The following is a 14,467-nucleotide window of genomic DNA, read 5'->3' as shown; positions in this document are numbered from 1 at the left end:
ATCTTGTCCCGCAATTTATTATGAGTGTTTTAGATGAATTAATAGTTAAGCCCCTCTCAGACATAAAATTTGCGAAACTATTTACAACCCTTTGTAATCCCTGTGAGGTGCGTGCCATCAAGACCGCGTCGTCTGCATATAATAAGGCAGGGATAGATCGTTTGACAACTACTGGTAGGTCCCTGCATTCCTGTATTAAAACCTTTTCCAAACTAGGAACGACTCCTGGTGGCCTCCCGCCCTGGGCTCCGCACCCAAACCGACAGACCACGCGCGCAACCTGGGCTTCATCCTGGACTCCTCCCTCTCTATGACCAGGCAAGTCAACGCCGTCTCCTCGGCGTGCTTCAACATCCTACGCATGCTACGGAAGATCTTCTGGTGGATCCCCACCGAGACCAGGAAGACCGTCACCCAGGCCCTCGTCACCAGTCGACTGGACTACGGCAACGCCCTCTACGCCGGTACCACCGCCAAGCTTCAGAAGAGACTCCAGCGGATCCAGAACGCCTCAGCCAGACTCATCCTCGACATCCCACGAACCAGCCACATCTCCGGACATCTGAGAGACCTGCATTGGCTCCCCGTCAACAAAAGGATCACCTTCCGCCTCCTCACCCACGCACACAAAGCCCTACACGACCAAGGCCCGAGCTACCTCAACAACCGAATCAACTTCTACGCTCCCAAACGCCACCTCCGATCAGCCAACCACGCCCTCGCCGCCGTCCCCCGCATCCGAAGAGCAACAACAGGAGGAAGGTCCTTCTCCTACCTGGCCGCCAAGACCTGGAACTCCCTCCCGACCGACCTGCGCCTGACCCAAGACCACCTCTCCTTCAGGAAGAAGCTGAAGACCTGGCTGTTCGAGCAGTAACGGCACCCCCCTCCCCCCAGCGCCTTGAGACCCTACGGGTGAGTAGTGCGCTCTATAAATGTCTTTGATTGATTGATTGATAATGTAAAAAGAAATGGTGCAAGGACACAGCCTTGTCTCACGCCACGCCTCACTTTAAAGTGTCTAGTGCATTCCCCCCTTACCCCGAAGCGAACCTGCACCTTAGCCCCTTGATATAGCTGCCTAAGATAAGAAATCAAAACCGCTTCCACACCCATCTCCTCGAGTATGAGCCATAGTTTATTATGAATTACACAGTCAAACGCTGACGATAAGTCAACGAATGCCATGTATAGGGGACCTTTTTTGGCTTTAATATACTTATTCATTAGGATGTTAAGATTGAGGCCCTGCTCCACTGTGCCTAACTTTTTGCGGAAACCATATTGCAAACCACTTATTACAGCCTGTTCCTCCGCCCAATCCTGTAATCTGTTAAGAATCACTCGACCCACGATTTTTACAGTAGAATCCAGCAAGGATATTGGCCGATAACAGGCCGGGTTAGACCTGTCGCCTTTTTTTAAAATGGGTACCAAGATGGATTCATACCATGTGAAAGGGAAACCTGCGGAGCCACAGGCATTAAAAACTTGTGTCAGCAATGGGGCCCATACTTCCAAACTAAATTTAAAAATATCAACTGGGACACCATCTGGGCCAGCGGCTTTACCCCCCAGGCTTTTATCAATGGCAAGGTTTACCTCATTAAGTTCAAAATGCAATTGTAAACCCTGACCATCTATGTTTACTTGATCTCTCTCCTGATCGAGAATGGTCTGAGGTCCTACGTTAGGATCATTTTACAGAGCAGAGAAATGCTCAATCCACGCCTGCTCAGTTATTGCCACCTCTATTGTAGCTGTATCTTTTGAAATCAAAAAAGGGGCATTTACGGCCTTCCAGAAGGCGCTAGTGTCTCTGCTTTGAGAGGCTTCACGTAAAGCCGACCATGCTTCCAGTTTTAGGGCCTTTCTTCTTTAAGGGCACAATTATACTCTTTGCGAGCCTCTCTAATCCTAACCTTATTTTTATTTTCCATATGTAGGACATTTTTAAGATTCCTATGGGCCCTTGTGCAATTAGAATCAAACCAACCTTCTTTCTTCTGAATACCATTCTTCCTATTAATTTTAGCAGTGAGCTCCTCCTTAATTTGATTTGTGATGACAGTAAAACCATTAATGATTTCATTGCTTGGGGAGTTCTCATCCAGGCAGACCAATATCTTATCGTTACATTTCGTTAGAACCTTATTCATTACCTCGTTTGGATCTATTTTATCCCATCTTAAGGCAAAACCATTTTGCCTTGAAAGACAAATATCCCCTAATATGGGATTAGGGCTTTTAGATCTCATACCTTCATTTCTAGACAGTAAAATACCTACACTCTGGGGGAAGTGGGCGCTTATAGCAATCTTATGTATATAAAAACTAGAGATTCTCGAACGGTGCCTATTAGTAACCATAATAAAATCAATTGTGGAGAAGATTCCGCGACCATTGAAAGTTGGACCAAACGCGACAGGAGGAGAACACAGGGTATTCGCAAAGCCCAAATCGAAATCAGACGCTATATCATTTAGACTCTCACCATACTTTGAGTGAGGGAAGTGGGGAAATGTTGTTTCCATATCGTAGACCATGCCACAATTCCCAGATTCTGAGTGTTGACACAGCCCAGAATTAAAATCCCCAACCCAAACTATCAATAGGTCCCTACTTACGGATTACTGTATCTTATAAATATGGCCAGATATAGTTTTAATAATCCTTTCTATTTGATCATGAGGCGCGTTATTGTAAAAGTTCACTAGTATTACTATACGAGTTTTTTCCAGAGATAGACTAATAATGTGATAATATAAGCTCTCCGCTACCGTATAGATATTACCTAGGTTCAGCAAATTCAAAACATAGGTACATAGGCCCCCTTTAGCTCTACCATGGTGTGAAGTTATTGCTGGCGTATGTATGGTTTTATAGCCATTTGTGTGTATCGGCTCCACTGTCCAAGTTTCCTGTAGGCAGATAAATTCGAACCCATGTACAAAGTTATGCCATTCTACATTTCTTGCCTTTGATTTTAGTCCTGCTACATTCCAAAACAAAAAATTACAGCTGTCAATGTCAGAATCGTTTACACAATCATCTAAGATCTCCTCCCTATTGAGTAATGGCTGTCTGTCCCCCCGTGTTAAACGTGGTGATGGGGCATCTTCACCTGATAATAGCGATGAGGGTGGCATTTTTGCACAGGCTACTAAAGGGACAATTTCATTATAATTATACGTCAGGACAGGATTCAATATATCCTTTTGCCCCATATAATCATGTGAAGCCAGTGTGTCCCTTCCCCCTATAATATTCTCGTCACTATAGTTCCTAATTTTATTATTCCCAGTAAAGAAATCAGGGGCTGCTCTAACCACACTTAATTCGTCCTTGCTACTTCTAGGGTTGGGCCTATTTATGTTAGTACCAGGTTCCTTCAGTCAGTCCACTTCTTCCAAGTTTGTTAAAACCTGAAAACGGTTATGAGTACTTACACCAGCCATAAATTTCTGTGTCATCAGTGGAACATCCATACCTTGTCCATTATGGCCATGGTAGCTGGGTTTGTAGAAAAAACCTAGTGGTACAATATTAATATGATGTGCAGAAATCTGATTACCTCCAGCCCTATTTAGGATTAAATTAATTCGTTGGGGGGGGTTTTGAAATTTAATATAACACAGTCACCTGCCAAATCCTTAGTCCCCCTGCCTACCCACCTCACCCTTCTTGCCATTTTGAACTCTTGAAAAAGTCTCTCGGTTAACCCAGTCCTGCTCCCCAGCCAAGATATCGATTTATTTCTTAAACTCTCACAGGTTTCACTCGTTCCATGTTGCAATCTGGGGACATTAGCTAGTATTATTGTATACGGTGTTGATGCAGGGGGTAGATCTATATGTATGTTCAAGTTCTCAGATGCCACGTCAGCCACGTGTCCCCTTTTGTCCCCCTCCATAGGCCCCTCCTTCGAATCGGTTTTAAGCCTGCTCTGGTCAGTTGGATTATAATACGTCCTAGTAACGTTTTCACCAGCTGGCAAATGTTCACTCAGGATAGGGATATTTGACTGGGTGGCAGGATTAGTATTTATTTTGCTGTTATTCTGAGTATCCTTAGATTCAGATAGGAGCTCACATTTGTTACATTTTAACAATACTTTTTCCATTTCTCCCACCCTACTTATTAAGTCAGTTAAAGAATCCCTTAAAAAGCTGTCTAGAGCATTAAACTTGTTTTTCAGATCTAGTACTTCACTCTGCATTAAGTCACCATAGCTGTCTATCGCTAGGTCCCCCCCAGTATGTTTGTTCGCAGCGGTTGCCTTAACCTTTTTTGAAGACCTTTTTTGTGTTAAGGCCACATTTGTCTTGTTCTTTATACCTATTTCCTTACTCTTTTTACATATAGGATCAGGATTTCTGGGGCGCTTCGAGGGTGGTTGAGGGTCACTCTCTGAATCGCTATCAATAGTATGGTCGGGGATGTTCGCCACACAACCATTACTTCTGCCTGTCCCAATAAGCTTGTCCGTTAATGGGTCCACCGAAGGGTCAGTTACTCCTTTATCACTAACCGGTAAAATCGGGCCCAGGCCCTCGTCAGGAGCAGTTTTATCAGGTTTCATAGCTTCTTCTACCGTTAAAATTTGTTTTTCTATTGCACCCATAGCACCTGTCAAATAGGTCAATAGTGACAGGCAAGGCCCTCCCCCTTCCTTACTTAGTTTTTTCTTATTTGCAGTAGAGGAAGCAATAGAAGAGGTTTTCCTCTTCCCCATGATGTTTCAGGTTTATATTCTCTTACCCACGTCCTGAGAATCAGTATAAATCAGTACAGGGCCCTTGCTTACAGATGGCTAAAACACAGCGTGGGCTCTTACCGACTACACCGACTCTGCGATAATCATGTATAATTATATAACTCCTGTGTCAGGGAATGCACCTCCTAGAACAACAGAGTTCGTTGGGGTCCTTATGCCTTACAGAGCCATTTGGTGTCACAATACCTTCAACAGGTAGGACGAAAAAATGCAGCCAAGAGTCCTAGCCCTGCCCGGCCTCCTCCGGTCACCGACGGGCCCGCCCTTCGCCCAGGCGCTGCCCGCGCGCGTCCCGCACTGCGGAGAGTAAACAGGTCTTTTATGCTCCCTCTGGCGCTGCCTGATGACGGCTAAGGCAAGCGCCTGAGGTGGGCACTGGAATGCTGGTCAATGGAGTCCCGAGCGGCCGTTCCCCTCACGGCGGGCTGGGTGATTACTGGCAAAAAAGTCTGGATTCGCCCCCTTGCTGGCCGTTCCCCTCACGGCAGATGTCAGGGTGAGTGATGAAAATACAAAAGGCTTTCTTTGCGCGTTCCGCGCTGCGGAGAGCAAACAGGTCTTTTATGCTCCCTCTGGCGCTGCCTGATGACGGCTAAGGCAAGCGCCTGAGGTGGGCACTGGAATGCTGGTCAATGGAGTCCCGAGCGGCCGTTCCCCTCACGGCGGGCTGGGTGATTACTGGCAAAAAAGTCTGAATTCGCCCCCTTGCTGGCCGTTCCCCTCACGGCAGATGTCAGGGTGAGTGAAGAAAATACAAAAGGCTTTCTGTGCGCGTCCCGCGCTGCGGAGAGCATACAGGTCTTTTATGCTCCCTCTAGCGCTGCCTGATGACGGCTAAGGCAAGCGCCTGAGGTGGGCACTGGAATGCTGGTCAATGGAGTCCCGAGCGGCCGTTCCCCTCACGGCGGGCTGGGTGATTACTGGCAAAAAAGTCTGGAATCGCCCCCTTGCTGGCCGTTCCCCTCACGGCAGATGTCAGGGTGAGTGATGAAAATACAAAAGGCTTTCTGTGCGCGTCACCCAGATATAATATCAGGCTGTCGTGCACCAAATTTACAGAGAAATAGGTATGACGCACTTTCTTTTAATTGCTTTATACCAAATCACAAGAAATAATGTTTTGTGGTTGTTCAAAATGGATCTTCGAATAGCAAATTAAGCATCCAATTCTGTTCGCCAAGGTCTGCATCATTAACAAAATCTGTTCCAGATTGTATCTTAGTTCGATGATGGCTTTTGGCATCATCCACTTTCAAACGCCCTCTTCAATCAAAATGTTGGGAACGGAATCATCTGTAAGGGTTTCTAAGACGATCGTAAGGGACATTGCCGTCTTTTATTTAATATGTACCACTCATAACAGTGTTCTCCTTGTTTCTAAGCACTTCAAATGTTGACAGGTACAGTTATTAACCAGAATCACACCGTTTGGTGATCCAGTGAGAAAGCCGGGATTCGAATCCAGGCCTCCCAGCGCCAATGTCCATGACAAAATCTCTAGGTCACATGTCCCAAAACCACTTACCGGAGAACAGCATGAAGTCATCTTTGAGCCTTTCTTGCGCCATGTCAGACTGCATGGTGACAAGGTCAGGGAGAGACACCAGTGAAGGCCTTATATAGCCTGCGTTTGGGGTAACTGGGAAGCATTGGGGAATAAGAAATGTTGGTTGACTGTTAAGAGGAAAACAAGAGTATCTTGAAGGAAATAGAACCTCAAGAGAGGTCGGAGGGGAATGGGACAGGCAATGCAAGTTTCATGCTAAAATTGTCTTTATTATTCAAAAATGAAGCGTAAGAGATAAAGGACACGGCTCCGCTCTTCTTCCCTCATAAACCCGTGGTCTTTCCTGTTTACACCAACCTGAATGTTGTCATTTTGTGCGATGATGGAAAGTAAAAGGTGGTTTTAGCTATGCTTGCTAATTTGTTTGCGGTTCTGTTTTTTAGGCTTGGCCTAGCAATAAACAATTTCTTTGACCTTCACAGCCGAATTGTTTGAATAACCTATTAAGTTCGACATAAGAGTGGGCAGTTCGAAGATTGACGGTTTGTTAGGGAAGCAGCTGCCGTAGAAGTCAAATATGTGCATTATTATAATTAAGTCGACAAATATTTTTTTTAAACGACGGACTGCATAGATTCACTCAAATTCAGCGAAGAATTGCTGACAATTTTAGTAGCGGGTGCTGTAACCCACAAATTCTACTTTTACAAGTTTTTATAGTGATTTAAAACCGAGATACACCATGGCAAAATCTGTGATCGATATGGAGGTTTTTCGAGTTTTGAGAACAAAACTTTACAAAGTTTGAATAGGAACATTTTACATCTTCACCCACCCCTAGAAACAAATTGTAATTGCATTTGTGTAGCTCTTACTACTATCCTTGACGAGGCCTTGAAGCGCTTTTCGGCGGGGGAATTGGGAACTAACTTTTATGCTGCTGGCTGCATCTCCGATGTTCCTTTGTTTCACACCGCCAGCGGCAGGCGAACATGGGGAGGGAGGCAACGCAGATCATTTGGTCTGACCAATGATCTGCGCTCTTCGTACGTCAGGGGTGGTGGCGGCGTGGGCGTGGCGCTGAAAGTGTGCACGGCCTGCGCACACACACCATTAAAAGCATTCAGAGCTTTTCCTGACGTGGCTCTCACGGCATTATTTCAACAGTTGTGCACTATGCGGGCCACCCTGAGAGGCAGCCGCCCGCAACCCTGGGGATAGCCAACCTCTGTTTATAGTTTCACATGTTTAACATCAAATGTTTGTAAAAGGAAGTCCTTTTTGAAACATTTAATTTTGATGCTCCCTCCTACTGTTGTATGTACTGAGACTCTCGCCGAGCGAGATGGTTTCACTTCCTGCTTAAGATTCACTATCTTATTGCGCCACAATATCCTCTGTGTCTAGAAAGGTATTAACTAAGCCAGGAGTTCATCCTGCCACGAAGCGGCAGCGTTACATGACATCCCAGGGCCAGAGCATCGTCGGTGAGAGCAGAGGCCGCCCAAATGCACGTGATTCCGCCGGGCATTTCGCCGGGCATTTCCCGGTGGGCTGGAGCAGGCCAGTTCTAGAGGGTGGGCCAGGCCCACCCAAGAGAGCCCAGCCCACTGACCCTGCTAAGGCCTATACAGAAGCCGGAGTGCTTTAGAGCTGAGGGGAAAGCTCTTTTTTTGCTGTAACAAATTCAATGCTTTCTTAAGTTGCTCACAAGGATGGGGCTCTCTCAGTGTACGTGAGCCGCGAGGGGCACATTTTACCTTTCCTGACTGTAAGCTATCAAATGAAAGGCATGCCTCTATTTGCTAGGAAAAATGGTGACAATTTCTTCCCATAAAGCGATTCTGCAAGAAGCCTAAGCTGGTGCCTGCATATAAAGTGTAAAATTCTCTGAATTATTTTTCAATCTGGCAATTGTCTTCTGATTGGTTGGTTTAAAGATGGCTTAAGGATAGTATAGAGAACTGTAAATCACGTTTGAAGTGATTTGTTCATGTGTGTGCTGTTTTAACTTTGCCATGAAATAGAAAAAAATACAGCCTGCTTTAATTTTCCTATCTGCTTTCCCAGCCTTGACATGTAAATGTGCGCTACGCAAGTAAAATACTGGCAAGGTGGCAACTTACCAATTGATGGGTAGTTATGAAACTGTGTCTGTGAAAGGTTGAGAGGGCCTGGTCCTATCACATGTCAGGAAATAGTCATATTTTTGCCTGGCATGTGACTTGGGGCCTGATTTAAATCTTGGCGGATGGGTTACTCCGTCACGACGGTGACGGATATCCCATGCGCCAAAATATTGACGGACGAGATATCTGTCACTGTTGTGACAGAGTAAACGGCACGCCGAGATCTAAATAAGGCCCTTAGGGCCATATGCATGAACACATTTTCCCGTAGACACAGAATGGGCAAAACCCTTTGATGCATCTGGCTCTTAGTGTGCTCTAGCCTTTGCCCCCTTACAAAGGCAGAAAACGGTTATAAAACCTCCCCATTTCTAAGTACATTTGCAAATCATTCATTTATGGGCTTTTTTCGAAGCCCCTACCATTCTCTGATCACTGTTATTGCCCCAAGTGCTTTGAATGCATCATGCCTTTTTGTAAGTAATTCTTTAGGGAAAACAACAAGTCTCTTGTAAAATGCTATGTGACTCTTTTTTAAGCTACGTTGCTGCCCAGTATGCATTACAATGCACCATTCACTTAGTTTCCTAAACCTATTTCCCTTCTAACTATAAATCATCTGGTGTTCTTATCATTGTTACTTGCCCACATTGTTTTAAAAAGCTAAAGTTTTGGGCTTCCCTGAAACCACAAATGCTGAGAAATTGATCACTTTGCTGCGTGGATTTATGGAATTTGATGTAACAATTGAAGACCAGATTTGTGTGAAAACTGATGTGCCTCCCACATGTTTCGAATCACCATCTCGGCAGTAGACTAAACGTGGGATTCTTGGCACTTTACTCCCTGTGTGTATAAAATGTATTTGTGTAATCCCTGCTTGATGTACATCATCATTGTAAGTAATTGGATTATTATTTGGGGTAGGCAACTGACCACTTCCTGGAATAATCATAACTCTTGTCTGAGTGTTAGACTCAGTCCTCAAAGTCACTAAACTAACCTGTGCTTGGGATGTATGATGGAACCACGTGTGCCATTACCAAGCATGTCTTTACCATGCGTCCATTACCACACATATGCCATGCCTTTGCCACACAAATATTTACCACGCATATGCTATTACCACGCATATGCTCTTACCACGCATGCATTTATAACGACTCGGGTCATATGCTATATCCCGGGGTGCCTACCCCAGGGACATACCAGTTTCCCTGCTCGCACTGTGGTGGGGAGTAAGACCTGTGTTTGCTCTCGCTTGGCGGGAGCAATTTCAAAACTTCCACCAAGCCGGAGTAAGCACCAAGTCCGCTACCAGTGGGCGGGATCAAGAAAAATGCTCCCCCCAGCTGGGAGCGGACTTTTCATTTGTTTCCCTGCTCGAATGGAAGCGGACAGGGAAACAGATGAAAAGATTTATCCCGCCTGCAGGGAGCAGCATTTTTAGCTGCTCCCTGTGGGTGGGAGCAATGCTGGCTACTGCTTGAGGTGGGGAGAGGGCTGGTGCCTTCGGGGGCCTTGGGCTCCCACCCGCAGTCCCCAGCCATAGTGTGGTGGATACCCTAGGTGAGAAACAGGGCATCCATCATTTTCTGGCCAGGGGATGGGGTCCCTAGGGCCAAATCAGCCTGGGAAGGGGGGGCCATGTGGCCTCCCCTTTTGGCCGGGCCCCGGGGGATGTTGTCCCCGGGGCCGAGATCGACCCAGGGAGGGGAGCTACGTGCCCATTTCCCCCATTTTGCAGTAAGGCCAGGCACCGGGGGATGGGGTGCCCGGGGCTGAAATTGATCAGTGGAGGGGGGCTGCGTGCTCCCTCACCTTTTTTGCAGTATGGCTGGGCCCTGGAGGATGAGGTCCCTGGGCCCAAAATCGGCCCAGGGAGTGGGGCACTTTCCTTCCTCTCCCACTAAATGTACCAGGCCCCAGGGGATAGGGTCCCTAGGACCAAAATTGTCCCAGAGAGGGGGGCTGCGTGCCCCCCTCCCCATTAAATATGGTGCCGGGACCCGGTGTATGGGGTCCCTGGGGCCAAAAGCAGCCCAGAGATGGGGGCACTGTGCCATCCCTACCCCTAAAAAATGCACTGGGTAGTGTGGGGTTGGTTACAAGAGGAGGGGTTGGCCACAATGTGGATGGAGTCCGTGGGCCAAAATAGGCCCAGCGAGGGAAGCATGTGCCACCCCCACGCACAAAATGTGTCAGGTCCTGGGGGATGGGGTCCCTAAGGCGAAATCAGCCAGGGAGCGGGGATGCTTTTCCCGCTCCCCATTAAATATGGTGCCGGACCCCAGGGGATAGGGTCCCCAGGCCGAAATTGCCTGGGGAGAGGGGCTGTGTGCCCCTCTCCCTAATAAATATGGTGCCGGGCCCAGGAGGTGATAGGGTCTTCGGGTCTAAAATTGGCCTCCCCATAAATATATTGTCAAGCCCCAGGGAATGGGGTCCCAGGGGCCACCTCACAAGTGGCCTGGTGAGGGGAGCCCATGCTCTCCACTGCCTAAAAAATGAGCTGGGCCCTTGGGAATGAGGTCACCGGGCCCAAACGGGGCCCGGGGAAGGGGTCAGTGGGTTGGCCACAGGCCAGACCTTGTGGCCAACCAGGGACATCTTAATGATTTTGGGGGCCCTGGGCCAAACTTATTTTGGGGGCCTCTGTTCGGAACAGCTTTGAATTTATGATTCAATTTCAGCTCTTTCATGTGCTCTTTGGCCAGATCATTGACAGTGCACAGGCACACTAGTCAAATTCTAAATGTGTTTACATCTAATATTCAGGGATAGTGATGGGTGTTTTCAATATTGTAACTTAGCTCACTAATAATAGTGCAAATAACCTTTGTGGCACCCTCCCATTTCTCATATGTGAGGTCCTGTTTTGATGGGGGAAAAACACTTTTTTTAATGAATGTTCCATGAAACATAAACACAACATTTCTCTGGAAAATGTCTGTAATAGAGAGACCCTCACAGATCACCCACATTAAAAATAAAGTAAAGGAGAATGGTATTAAAAGCAATCTGTTTAAAAAGAATTCAAGGTCATCTGGGCAAGACTCTCTGCAGAACAGAGGTGACTCTATAAGGGGACCCCTTGAAAGGTTGGGGCCCTGAGCCAGGGCCCACTTTACCCATGCCTTAAAACGTCTCTGTGGCCAGCCCCCCGGCCGTTTGTAGTGTGGGGTTGGTTGCATGCGTGGGATTGGCCACAGAGACGTTTTAAGGCATGGGTAAAGGTTACATGGTTGTTATAGTTAGGCTCAGATTTTACACACATAAAACCATAAAAAATTCAGCAGTTATAGTTTTCTCAAGAAACTATAACTTTTGCCCTAGGTAACTATAACTTGCTCCCTCGCCGTGTACTGCTAATTACCTCACATAATAAATCAGTCATGACATTTTCAATGACATCATTGATAATATATCTGCAACATCTGCAATAAAGTTATTGATGAGAAAACTGTGCATGGCGGGGGCCTAGGCCAAGGGGTCAGAGTAATCCTACCCTGCCCCCTTATGTTTTTTTTTACGTTTCTTCTTGGGACTTGGCTGAGTCTGAGTTCCAAGATGGCTGCCACCACTGCCTGGTTGAAGCGGTGGCAGTAAATCAGATCTCGTCATGAGATTTGTCAGATCCACGGAGGTCCTGGATCCCTAGAAATACATAAATCTTTTTTCTTTAATAACTCCAAAACTACTGAACGGATTTACATTAAATTACAAAAAGAGACCTTTCTGGACCAAGATCTAGCTTTCTGCCAAATTTGGTGTAATTATGTTCACCGGTTCGGGCTGTAGTCGTGTTCAAAATCACTTTGGGAAATTGGATGGGGAAAACGTGTTTTGGGACCCCCTCTTTTTCTCGGCCCCGCTTGATGGATCACCCCGATACTTTCCAAAGAGCAGCTGAAGTGAGTGACAATAACTAGTTTTGAAATTTCATGAAGATTGGCCAAACAGCCTCAAAGTTATTAGCAAAACAAAAATATATTTTTCTATTTTAAACTCGGTCCTAACTATATCTAACTAATGGCGACCGCCAATAGGTAATATATATATATATCCTTACGAGCATTACCTTACCGTACATTTTTGTTGTAAAGGCTTGCATGGTATAGCCAAATTTTGTAAACAAATTTGTATTGCCTTTTACATGTCATAAATCATATCTACTTTCAAGGTGTCAATGTACAAAACAGAAGAGCACGAACAGACGGATGCATCAGTTGTTGCCCCTACTTTGTCCCATCTGCAAATGTTTGGCTGTTACGGTCACACCGCTATCTAATATTGGTTGGCATACATATGAGAAAATTCCCCCCTCCCCCCCAACAAGTAACTTGGCCTCCCCCTCCCCCTACCTCCCGCACTGCTGTCTCCCCATTACCACTATTGAGCTCAGTTAGTAGAGTCTCTTGTGCTTGAGGTGTGTTTAATGGTGCTGCGCCGGAACCTTCCCTCGCAACTCCATCCTCTCCTATGTGTGTCGATGTCATGTAATGCTCCCATTCCTCTGGCTCTACTGTGTTGTTTCGTCCTATTCTGGTCCCTGGGGGTTCTCTACGTGTGGGGGTCTCTCTGGGGTGGAAGCCTCCGATGCCCCGCCATCTCTTGTTAAGTCCGCCATCGGCCCCTCCCATGCCTGAGCTTGTTCTGGCTTGCCCACTCCACCCTGTGCATTCCTAAGCAGGACCCTGCCCTTTCATCCCGCCCATTTCACCAGCTCTCGTTTCCATCTGTGCACGTTGGGGCCCTCCGGTTTCTTCCAGCTACTAGTTATTTCTCGTTTCGCCAGGATAAATGCCAGGTCCTGAAACCTAGCTGTGGTCTTGGTTTTGGCAGTGTGTGGGAACAAGTGAAGCAGTACATGGGCAGGTATGCACCCTCTCCGTCACCCTCGCTGTCACCTGTGTAACTTCCTGCCAATATTGCGTTAAGGAGGCACAGCTCCACACCATATGAGTAAAAGTCGCCCCCTGCGCATGACATCTCGGGCATCGAGCGTCCGCGCCATCAAAGTAGCGGTTAATACGTTCTGGGGTTAGATAAGTTTGGTGGAGTATATAGAAGCTTATCAGGCTGAACCGGGCGTTTCGAGATACTTTGGCAGTTCGTCCTAAAATATTGTCCCAGTGCTTGTCGTCTAATGGCCTGTCAATGTCGTCACCCCATTTGTGTCTTAGTCTGTCCAGCGGTTGTATGGAGTCTCGCCCTATGGCTCTGTAGAGGCACGCCAAGGCCTTGATGGTCCCACCCGCCAAGCTTATGTATTCGCAGGTGGTGTGTCGCGGCAGTTCCGTCGTCCCCGTTCCCCAATGTCGTCTCACTACTCCCGTGACCGCCCCATATAGTAGGAAATGCCCCTGTGGTATGTCCCAGTCAGCGCTGAAGTCCTCAAAGGAGAGAAGCTCCCCGTCCCGGAAAAGATCCCCAACCTTTGTCGCTTCTGCTTGAACTCAATCATTCAAACCCCGCCGCTGTCCTCCATGGGGAAGGGCTTCTAACAGTGATAGCGCCATCTCCGGTGAATATAGGCGCTTTGTTCTGGTTTTCTGCACGCATCTGCCCCAGCAACGATTTATCAATCTATGTTCATTGCTGCGAATCTGTTGAGGCCTGGTCGTCCTTAGTAGAGTTCGGAACACATCAGCCCTGTCCATGCGTGGTAAAGCCATATACGTGGTAAACATTTGAGTGGTAAATGCATGCGTAATAATGGACGAGTGTTAAAGGTATTGTGTGGAAACGACTGCTTGTAAAGGTTCTTTCCCCTGAGCTTAACCCTTTGTAGGTATGGCTCAGAGCAGACATGCTTAACTTAGGGAAAAGTGTAAAGTATTTATTCAGTTACAAACCAGTAATAAAGTCAAAACAGAAAGCAATAAAAATCCCAAGCATAATCAGAAAAATTGAGTAAATTATAATAAATAAAATGACACCAAAACAACAAAAATCAAATAAAGGGAATCAAATGTGTGATTTTGAAAAGATTTCGGAAAAAATAACACAGAAAAGTGCAGGACACCAATAGTAGTAAATGGTAGTGGTAGA

General features: G+C 46.7%; 1 long non-coding RNA gene across 1 annotated transcript in view; it reads right to left on the bottom strand.

Moving 5' to 3' along the window:
• LOC146871953 (uncharacterized) overlaps positions 1-7,241 on the bottom strand; it is a 57,634-nt gene extending 50,393 nt beyond the window's left edge. The window contains exon 1 of the long non-coding RNA XR_014959633.1: positions 7,160-7,241. This is a non-coding gene — a long non-coding RNA (uncharacterized LOC146871953). The remainder of the gene's footprint in view (positions 1-7,159) is intronic.
• Positions 7,242-14,467: the final 7,226 nt, after the last annotated feature.

This window comes from Triturus cristatus, chromosome 1_1 (genome assembly GCF_964204655.1).
Source record: "Triturus cristatus chromosome 1_1, aTriCri1.1, whole genome shotgun sequence".
Lineage (NCBI taxonomy): Eukaryota > Metazoa > Chordata > Amphibia > Caudata > Salamandridae > Triturus > Triturus cristatus.
This window is presented reverse-complemented; position numbering and strand designations above follow the sequence as displayed.